The sequence below is a fragment of the Notamacropus eugenii genome, chromosome 4, assembly GCF_028372415.1.
Source record: "Notamacropus eugenii isolate mMacEug1 chromosome 4, mMacEug1.pri_v2, whole genome shotgun sequence".
Taxonomy (NCBI): Eukaryota; Metazoa; Chordata; class Mammalia; order Diprotodontia; family Macropodidae; genus Notamacropus; species Notamacropus eugenii.
The window spans coordinates 173,112,410-173,122,475 of NC_092875.1; the positions used below are offsets into that span (position 1 = coordinate 173,112,410).

The following is a 10,066-nucleotide window of genomic DNA, read 5'->3' on the forward strand; positions in this document are numbered from 1 at the left end:
ACAACCCTAAGACGTAGGTACTTTTATTATCCCCATTTTACAATTGAGGAAATGGAGGCTAAGTGATTATCCAGGGTCACAGAACTAGTAAGTATCTGAAGTCAGATTTATACTCAGGTTTTCCTGGCCTCAGACCCAGAGCTGTACCCACTAAGCCACCTAGTTGCCATTCATCCCTAAAGACATTTTTGCGTAGGCTGTTCTTCTCTATGGAATGCTGTCCTACCTCCTGCCTATCCTTGCCTCCCACCTGGTCTATGAAGCCTTCCTGTAACTCAGGTTACAGAGTGCACTCTCTCTCTCTTTCTCTCTCTCTCTCTCTCTCTCTCTCTCTCTCTCTCTCTCTCTCTCTCTCTCTGTCCCTCTCTCCCTCCTCGCCTGTCAGTTCCTACTGTACCAGTCATTTGGCCCTTAGCATAGACCAAATTGTTCTGATAACTATCTTTTCATGGCTCTAAATCTTGTCAAATTTCCAAGGGGAGAGAGGGATGTCATATTTCATTATATCCACCATAGTGCTTTGCACATGGAGACACTGGAGTCATACCTAGGTTAGAGAAGGAACTTGCTCAAGGTAATCAGTGACAATCCTGAGATTTGAATCCAAATCCTCTGATTAAAAATCTGGGACTTTCATATCAGATTCCATGCCGTCTTAGAGATGGAAGGGGAGGGAGGGGGAGAAAATGTAAAACTTATGGAAGTGAAGGTTGAAAACTAAAAATAAATTAATTAATAATTTTTAAAAAAGAATCTGGAATTTTTCCCACATTGCCTTATTTTACAGATATAGAATAATTGGCAGAACTCAAGATGTCTCCAAGCATTTGAAGGACTCTCTCACATGGAGGATCTCTCACAGGTCCCAAAGAGCAGTGGAAGGAAGATTCAGAGAAGCAGATTCTCGATTTGAGACAAAGAAAATCTTCCTAACAATGAGTGTTATCCCAGAGTGGGTTGTCTGAGGAGGTAGTAGACCACTCTCACTAAGGGTCTTCAAGAAAAGGCTGGATGATCAATTGGGGAATGACTGGACAAGTTGTGATATATGATTGTGATAGAACAATATTGTGCTGTAAAAAATGATAAGCAAGATGATTTCAGAAAAACTTGGAAAGACTTTACACGAACTGACACAGTGAAGTGAGCAGAACCAGGACAACATTGTACACAGTAACAGCAATATTGTATGATGGTCAACTGTGAATAACTTAACTATTCTCAGTAATATAGTGATCTAAGACAATTCTGAAGGACTAATACTAAAAAAGGTTATCAACCTTCAGAGAAAGAACTGGTAGTTCTTTCTGATGAAGATCTGAACTGATGCAGATCAAAGCATACTTTAAAAAAAAAGCCTTTCATTTTCTTTTCTTCCTTTTGGTCTGTGTTTTCTTTTGCAACATGGCCAATATGGAAATGTGTTTTAGCATGATTACACATGTACAATCTATATCTAATTGCTTGCCATTTTGGGGGGGAGGGAAAGAGGGAAAGAATTTGGAAGTCAAAATTTATTAAAAAAAACAACAACAAAAGTTTAAAATTATTATACAAGTAATTTGAAAAAAACCTGAGGCTTCAATAGCTCAACTATTCATGAAATCGCCAGTGGAGGCAATGAACTTTCCCTCAGACACAACCTGTATACATACCTTTGTTCACAATTATTGATATGCAAAATACCCCAATAAGAATCTGGGAAGTGTAACTGACTGACCACTAAGGTCAGGATCCTGAACTGAGGGAAGACACTTCTGAACCAGAAATAATTCAACCTCTCCATGTCCCACCTGTAGATGACAAACTTCAGAGCTGAATTACTGAGTCAAAGAAGAGGGGCATCTGCCTCTTAAGTGAAGGATTACTGTTCTTGCTGGAAAATCCCAGTAGCGCTATAATAGCCACCCCAAGCAAAGACTGGATGTGGCGAAGACTGCACTTGTCCATTGACGAGTATGTCCAAGGAATCCATCATATTGCCCCTTTTGGCAGAGATGTTAAGTGACTTTTCTGGGTCAGCCAAGAAAGTCATAACACAGTCACTCTTGGAGGAACTTCCCAAGAACTGAGTGACCCATACATTAGTCCAGGGGCAAAGCGAGCAGCGACTGAGCAAGCTGTGTGGTTCAGCTGAGATGTAGCTGAATGACCAATTCAGAGTCTACTTTCTTCTAATAAGGAAGCACAGCTGAGCAATGAGATGTCACTCATCCAACACCAACACCTCAAAGTGAACTTCTTATGAGAAGACAGATACAAAGGACATATAAAAGAGAAATAAAGGACATTAAAATTAAGAAAAAATAAAATAAAAATGTTCTCATAAAAAAGAAAAGGTTGGATGACTGCTGTTGTAGAAGAGCCAAAGAGATATTTATACAGAGTTTAGCACAGAGCCTGTAAATAGTAGGTAGTAGGTAAATGCTTCTCTTTCCTTATCTTATCGATAAATATAACCCATATTAAAAAAAAAAAACTCTTAGTGGAGGAAGGTGGTATCCTCCATAATTTTTTAAGAGTTTGTTATAGAGGAATTCTTGTTCAGATATGGGTTGAACTAAATAGTCTCTGAGGTCCCTTCTAAGTCTGTTGTTCTTTGTGAACATCTACACCACCATGCAGAATCAGAGTAGGATTTCAGGTTTTAAAAGCAGGACAGGGATTTCTACAGGCAGATTAGATAAATGAAGTAGGTAACAAAAAACCCACATAGGATGGCAACAGCAGGAACAGTCAGACCATGAATGCAATTGTCCTAAGAGTGGGAACAGTCTGATTTTTTTCCCTATGAAAGCTGTATGGGAAGATGGCCCCACAGAGGGAATATGACAGAATAATCCCTGGGAACAGCAACTGTAACATGAGCTGGTGGGAGACCATGAGGCAAAGTACAGTGACAGTGATAGGGAAATCTCCTGGGGAGGAAGCATCCCTCCAAGGAAGCATGCCCCCTCATATATTGCACTGTGGGAGAAAGTCCCTCTAGTCCCTTGCTAGTTATGTCCCTAGGAAGCACTCTAGAAATATGTGATGAGTGACTGGAAAGCACAAAGTGCTATACAAATGTAAATATTGTAATTGTTTCTCGGGTTCTCATCCACTGATTATAAAAGGCTCCTGACTAAAGGAAATCCATGAAAACTCCGAACCCTTCCTCTCTCTATTGACTAAGGAACCAGTAGGCTGTATATTTGATACTTCAGCAATGTTAGAGTATGGGAATTCAGGTCAGATGATCCCTAATGCTTTTGGGTGTTGAAGTGATGGCATGCAGATTAGCCTGGGCTTTTTCACAGGGATTTAGACATGGGAACCAACAGCCAACTGTTAAAACCTACTTCCAGTAACATCATTCCCTGAAATCACTCTCCCTAGAATCTGGACCCTTCAGAAGCTCCCTTCAGTGGCATGCATGTGTCTAGTCTGCTGGTAGAGAAATAGGTCAAGCCAGTGAAGGTGGTGGTAGTAAAATGGGAGAGGGTCTGTCTTCAGGTCTCTGGTTGTGAAGAATAAAAAAGAAATTAACCTTCTCTACTCCTCCTTTGGGCAGAAGGAGTATAACCATACAAGTTTCCCAGTCTCTTCTGCTGACATTGACATGGAATGAAGTAAGCCCCTTTTGCAAAAGGATTTTTGTGAAGTAAGCTCCCGTTGTAATTTGTGAATTTCAGTTCAAGGATTCTATACCAGTGAATGTGAACTTGAGCCTGTAGCAGAAGGCAGCATAAAGGAAAAATCTGCACCCTTTAAGTATCTGTTCCCTGCACCTATGAAATAGCAGACAAGACCCTCAAAGCACCAATTCATTTTCCTGCCTTTTATTTTAGTTCTGTTTGCCTTTTTTAAAAAGATTCTGAGAGAGATTCAACATAGTATCTCTTTTAAGTCATGTCAGTGAGGAGAAGAGAGAGACAGACAGAGACAGAGACAATGAGAAACAGAGAGACAGGGAAAGGCAGAGACAGAGAGACAAAAACAGAGAAAGACACAGAGAAAAATAGACAGAGACAGAGAAAGTCACAGAGAGAGAAATAGACAGAGACAGAGAAGGAAAGGCAGAGAAAGAAATAGAGACAGAGAAAGAAAGGCAGAGAGAGACAGAGAGACAAAGAGTTGGAATGAAAATGAAGTGAAATCTATTTCTTTAAACAGGCACATTTTTCTACAACTCTTCAAAGAGTTAAGATTTCTAGTGCTGACAGCTTACAGGAATAAATGGTGTGATAACAACCAGCTTTGTGTGGAAAGAAGGTAAGTTTAGAAGAAAATAAATGACTTAATGAAAGACAGTAAAATAGAGGAGCCATATTACTTTCACCAAAGCTTTTAGGTTTTGAATCCTTTCCATTTCCAGGGTTTCTCAGTCTCCTTTCATCCCAACTTCATGGTTATGTAGACTGAAGCCATGTGGCTGCTCCCCATTAAGTGTCACTGATTCATGCCACAAGGAGAAACAAGAATGAAAACCCCCACATGATATGGGGTTTTTGATTGCCTCTACTTTTTTGGAAATGGAAATGTGGAGCCTAAATATCTTGAAGAAGCCCATTATTGGGTCTTGCCATTTTGATTTGGGTTTACCGTCATCCCTTCCACATTGCAACTTTCCCCATCTTGGTTTAAATATATCTTGGTTCAGCATAAGCAATTAAATGGAAATTTGGGGGGAGTTTTGCAGAAGTCACAGATGATATACAAAGGCCTATGATGACCAAATACTTAACCCACATTTTACAGTTAGTACTGTAAACATCCCATAAAAGTAAAAGAAAAAATTCAGACTTCTCTGGTAGGAAGGTAGATTTTCCAGATCACAAGTGTGCCAAGCCCCTGGCTCCCAAATGTCAAAGGAATAGCTGTAATATACTTTATTACTTCAAGGATCCATTACTTCACTGACATAATAATAGCTAACATTTGTATAGTACTTACTCTATATACCAGACACCACGCCAAGCGTTCTACAGTTATCGCCTCCTTTAATATTCACAACTCTAGCAGATAGGTGACATTATTAATCCCATTTTACAAGTGAGGAAACTGAGGCAGGGAGCAATAAGTGACTTTTCCAGGATTATACATTTAGTGTCTGAGGCTGAGTTTGAGCTCAAGTCTTCCTGACTGGAGACTTGTGCTCTATCCTTGTGCCACCTAGCTGTATGAGTATTTCTTCATGTTCAGATCTTAGCCTCTTTCTTAACTTGGAGGTCACACATACCTAAAGGATCCACATATGGATTTCAGAGGACCCATGAATTAATGTTTTTAAAATGGCTCTTAACGTGCTGACCTGAAGCCTAACATGTCTTCTCTTTTCATGACATTTCACAGATCCACACAGAAATATACCCAATGAATCATGTCAGTTATAGAGCAAAGAGAATAGGAGACTTCACTGTTCTGCTCAGCTTGGTAGCTGAATGAATAAAGTAAAGGCAAACAGCCATTTTGGTAGTGTTCACACTGAGATGTAGCCGTGCCAGAGACTTCCATATTTTTAAATTAAATTTTCTTTTCTTTTCACAAAGATCTGCCTCTTCTCCCTCCCACATCGCCATTGAGAAAGCTGTTTCATATTTATTAATGAACTCCATTAACCACAAACAATTCACATGGATGAAGCAAATATAAAATCTTGGCAGAACAACGACAGATTAGAGGCCAAAATAATGTGTCTCCAGAAAGCCAAACCAAGGGTGGTGGAAATAGCAAGATGTCCACTCTCCATTCTATATTTTCAGAGCTGACAAACAAACACACCAGCACAGGGCCTCAGGACACTGGAGACAAGTTTAAGTCATTACTAAATGAACAACCTGTGCCAATACACAAATTAAATCATTAAGGAAACAGCAGCTCTGTGGCAGAGGACCAAGCCTCTTTCACACAAGTCTACATTCCACATCCCTTCTCCCATGCGACTTTATCATTTTAAATAATTAATTCAAGTCACATAAATAATTAAGTCCCAATTATCATCTGGTAATCCTACGGTTGGCTAACACTTTCAGCTTCAGCTGATAGAAGAAAAAAATATTTTACACAGTGCAGCAGGATAACCCAAAGTGTGATATCAGGGTATTTCAACAAAGTTACAAGAAGCAAGGTGTAGCAACAGGCTACCTGGTAACTTCTCCATTAAGAAAATAAAAAGAATTTCAGATTCAAATCATCTCACAAACCATGGCTTCTGAAACTGTTTTCTGTTGGGGAGATGTAAAAGATTACAGAGATTATACAATGTGGAACAGCAGCAGCACCAAATCCAAAATGGCAGCCAACAGGAAACTGATGAAGGAATTGAAAGAAATTCACAAGGGTGAGATGAAAAACTTGCATAACATCCAGGTGGTTGAAGGTTATTTATTGACTTTATTTATTTGTTTGTTTGTTTGTTTGTTTGTTTGTTTATTTGTCATTCCTGACAACCCCCCATATAACCAGAGCCTTCGGAACAGAAATCAACTTCCCAGCAGAGTATCCATTCAAACCACCTAAGATCACTTTTAAAACAAAGCTTTACCACCCTAACATCGATGGAAAAGGGCAGATCTGACTGCCAGTGATTAGTGCTGAAAATGAGAAGCCAGCAACCAAAACTGAACAAGTCATCCAGTCCTTCACAGCACTGGTGAATGACCCCCCCCCCCCAAACTGAGCACGTTGACCTTTGGGTTGACCTAGCTGAAGAGTATTCTAAGGATTGTAAAAAAATAAATAAATAAATAAAGCTGAAGAATTTACAAAGAAATATGGAGGAAAGTGACCCATGAACTAAATCTTCTGTGATTGATTCCAACCAGGGTGAGTAGAGACCTGGAGCAATGCGTTTCCTACAGCCCTGCAACCAGGACTCCTTGGGAAATTGACAGGGGCTACCTCCTGGTGTTGACTTATGACAGTTACTAACTTTCTACAGTTTTCTTAATCAAAAGTGGTCTAAATAAAACTATTTTAAAAAAGGTTTGAAAATTTAAGATGTTCTAGTTTTGATTTCTTTAAGGTAGCTTCAGTCTATCTTTAAGAAAAAAAAGCAACACAGAGATTTATTCCCATTCTTCATATGCTTCCCAGACCATGGAGTGCCTCTGAATACAATCATGTGGTATGTGAGTCACTGGGCAAATAGGAACTTCAGAATCAAATGTCTTAAAGACATCTCCACAGGAATTAACTTTTATGAGAAATGGACAAAAACGGGTTGCTAGCACACACACGTACAGACAGAGAGAGTGACAGAGGCAGAGACAGACAGAGAGAGAGAATGAGACAGAGAGAGAGGGAGAGAAGGAGAAAAAGAGGGAGGGAAGGAGGGAGAGAGGGAAAAAAGGTGGTGTAGAAATACATCAAATTCAAACAGAGAAACAATTGGGTATGGGGGTGGTGGAAAGAAGGAGGAGATACTGACAGGAAAATGGTTTCAAGAAATATAAACTTCTTGATCATGAAGAGGAGGGGGGAATCAAAAGGAAATAAGAAAGCATAGCAACCGCACCCCTAAAAAACCTAGATTCTAATTGGGTGCCCATGAGTTACAGAATGGTTATGGTATATGAATATGTAATTGTAGTTTTGACACCATCCTTAAAAAAATAATAATATTGACCTGTAAGAAATGACTAAAGAGATGTTCAGTGAATCCTAGGTTGTATGAAATAATAGAGGATGAAGTGAACAGAACCAGGAGAACAATGTATACAAGGACCACAGCATTTTAAAGAAAAACGGCTTTGAAAGACAAGAATTCTGATTGATGTGTTGACCAACTGTGTCTCCAGAGGACCTAGAATGAAATATGTCAGTCACCTCTTGACAGGGATTAGACTTAAGATGCAGAAAGAGACATACATATTTTTTTACATGACCATGGCATAGATTTTATGTTTCTTGCCTCTGTCTTTTTGTACAATGTTTTGTTTGTCTCCGTTTTATTTTTTATTAATGGGGAGAGGAGAAGGGAGATAAGAATAGTGTTGCCAAAAAGGAGACACTGAGACATTTTTTAACAGACACAAAAAAGAAGAAAGTTCACAAGAGCCCAGACAAGCTTACAGTTTTCAAGTAGCCTCAGAATTTATTATATGCCTTTTTATTTAAAGCAAGTAGCATGAAATAGAGACACAGTTCCATATACATAACTCTGTGTTCTGCTGTAAATATAGAAATGTTCTTTTCTTGGTGTTTAATTTCAGAATAAAAATGCAGTTAAAAAATTATGTTGACAATGGTAGTGGCTTCCATTTCTATAGTACCTTATGGGTTATAATGTGCTCTTGTTTTAACAATCCTTTGAAGTATAAGTATTAAGAGATGAGAGAGCTATGATTTTTAGAACTAATTTGTCGCTTGGTAGTGGCCAACTCTTCATGACCCTATTTGGAGCTTTCTTGGTAGATATTGGAATGGTTTGCCATTTCCTTCTCCAGCTCATTTTTATGGAGGAAACTGAGGCAAACAGGGTTAAGGGTTAAACCCAAAGTCACATAGCTAGTAAGTGTCTGAAGCCAGATTTGAACTCAAGAAGACAAATTTTGCTGACTCCAAGTCTGGTACTCTATCTACTGTACCACCTACCTGCCCTGAACTGACAAGCTATGTAGTCACTTTGCTTTTAAGTGAGAAAGTTCTAACACAATCTATTACAGTTATCCCTTCCCCATCCCAGGGGTTAGGGGCATAGGATTCCCTGCAATCTGGAAAATCCAGTGAAATTTTTTTGACCCTGTCCTCATACCAGAGAAGAAATGTGATTTTTTTCTTTTTCCTTTATGGGGTGTTTACAGTACCTTTTTGTAAAATTTGAGTTAAGCATTTCAGAGTTTCTAAGCTTTTTCTGTGTTGTCATCTATCATCTGTGGCTTCTGCAAAGCTGCCCCCAAATTCCCATTTACAGCAATTTCTTATGCTTACTGACGATATATCAAAATTGTGATGGGGAAAGTCTCAATGTGGAAGAAATAACTACTTTCTTCTGGATACTGTCTCTGCTCCACATTTTCCTGGTTGCTTTCTCCTGCTTTTCTTCCCACCTGTCTGAATACTCTTTTTCGGTCTCCTTTGCTGGATCTCCCTCCAGGTGACACCTATTTGTAGGTGTCCAAGAGTCTTTCCTGAACCCTCTTCTTTTCTTCCCCTGCACTTGATGATCGCATTGGTTCTCAGTTGTCATCTCTACGTAGATGATTCTCACATCTATTTAACCAGCCCTAACCTTCCTCCTGACCTTCATTCTTACATAACCAAATGTCTGTTGGACATTTCAGACTGGACATGCCTTAGACATCTCAAACTCAACATGACCAAAAGAGAAGTCATCTTTCTCACTAACCCCCCTCCTCCTCTAAAATTCTCAGACCTATATGTCCAGCTCTTGTCTCTCTCCAGAGCTCCAGTCTCATATCGCCAAGTGCCTTTTGGACATCTTGAACTGGATCCAGTAGAGGTTTCCAACTTCATATCCAAAATAGGAATCATTGTCTTTCTCACCGAACATCTCCTCTGCCTAACTTTCCTATTCTTGTTGAGGGTACCAGTATCTAGTCCCCCAGGCTCACAACATTGATTGACTCTTCACTTTACATAGGCAAACAGTCAGAAATGTTTGTCATTTCTGTCCTCAGAACCTCGCTCCTATACATATCCCCTGCACTCATTACCTCCCATCTGGACTATTACAGTAGCTACTTAGTTGGTCTCTCTGTGGCAAGCATCATCCCACTCTGATCCAACCTCCCACCAAAATACAGGCAACTAGGTGGCAAAATAAATCGAGCTCTGGGCCTGGAGTCAGAAAGATCTGAGTTCAAATCTAACTTCAAACTAGTTATGTGACCCTGGACAAGTCATTTAACAGCTACCTACCTCAGTTTCCTCAACTGTAAATAGGGATAACAAGAGCCTCTGCCTCCTGGGGTTGTTGGGAGGATCAAATGATAACATATTTGTTAAGAGCTTAGCACACAGTAGGTGCTATATAAATCCTTATTCCCTTCTGTTCCCAAAGTGCTCCTGTGGTAATCTTCATAAAATGCAAGTCTGACCATGTTACATCCCTATGCAATAA

The 10,066-nt window shown here is 39.6% G+C and overlaps 1 pseudogene; it reads left to right on the top strand.

Moving 5' to 3' along the window:
• The first annotated feature begins 6,273 nt into the window (after nucleotides 1–6,273).
• Nucleotides 6,274–6,781, top strand: LOC140498294 (ubiquitin-conjugating enzyme E2 L3-like; annotated as a pseudogene).
• The last annotated feature ends 3,285 nt before the right edge of the window (nucleotides 6,782–10,066 follow it).